The following is a 1,137-nucleotide window of genomic DNA, read 5'->3' as shown; positions in this document are numbered from 1 at the left end:
AATTTTGATCCTACTTTCTTGGTACTAAGGTCATAGTGCATACTGACCATTCTTCATTGAGGTATTTGATGGCGAAAAAGGATGCAAACCCCCGATTGATTAGATGGGTATTGTTGTTGCAAGAATTTGAGTTTGTGGTAAGAGATAGAAAGGGAACCGAAAATCAAGTTGCCGATCACTTGTCTAGATTAGAGGAAGAGGCTATGCTAAAGCTTGGAGATAGGGCTGAAATTAATGATGCTTTTTCGGATGAACATGTATTGGCTGCTTCTCATGATTTGATTCCTTGGTTCGCAGACTTTCTAATTATTTGGCAAGCGATATTATGCCCCCCGATTTTTCTTTTCACCAAAGGAAAAAGTTTATGCATGATATGAAGAAATTCTTTTGGGATGAACCTTATTTGTATCGTAGTTGTGCTGATGGGATTATTCATCGTTGTGTGCCCTAGGTTGAGATGTTGAGTGTACTTGAAGCATGTCATTCATCGCCCGTTGGTGGGCATCATAGTGGTATTCGGACTGCACATAAGATTTTGCAGTGTGGATACTACTGACCTACCATCCACTAAGATGCTCATGATTTCGCAAAGTCTTGTAATCGTTGCCCAAGAGAAGGAGGGATTTCAAAGAGGCAAGAGCTCCCTATGAATCCTATATTGGTGATAGAGTTGTTTGATGTATGGGGCATTGATTTTATGGGTCCATTTGTGAGTTCATATGGGATGAAGTATATTCTTGTTGCAGTTGATTATGTATCAAAATGGGTGGAAACAGTTGGGCTCTCCAACAACGAAGGTAAAAGTGTCACCGCATTCTTGAAAAAGAATATCTTCTCCAGATTTGGTACACCGAGGGCTATTATTAGCGATGGAGGTTCTCACTTTTGTTATAAGTTGTTCAAGGTACTACTTGAGAAATATGGTGTCCGTCACAATGTAGCCACTCTTTACCATCCACAGACTAGCGGTCAAGTTGAAGTATCCAATAGAGAGATCAAACAGATATTGACGAAGACTGTGAATGCCAATAGAACGGATTGGTCAAGGAAGCTTGATGATGCTCTATGGGCATATCGCACTGCATAAAAGACCCCCATAGGTATGTCTCATTACCAACTTGTATATGGGAAGTTTTG

This window comes from Solanum tuberosum, unplaced genomic scaffold, assembly GCF_000226075.1.
Source record: "Solanum tuberosum cultivar DM 1-3 516 R44 unplaced genomic scaffold, SolTub_3.0 scf00051, whole genome shotgun sequence".
Classification (NCBI taxonomy): Eukaryota; Viridiplantae; Streptophyta; class Magnoliopsida; order Solanales; family Solanaceae; genus Solanum; species Solanum tuberosum.
The sequence above is the reverse complement of the archived record's forward strand: the minus strand, read 5'-3'. Positions refer to the sequence as shown.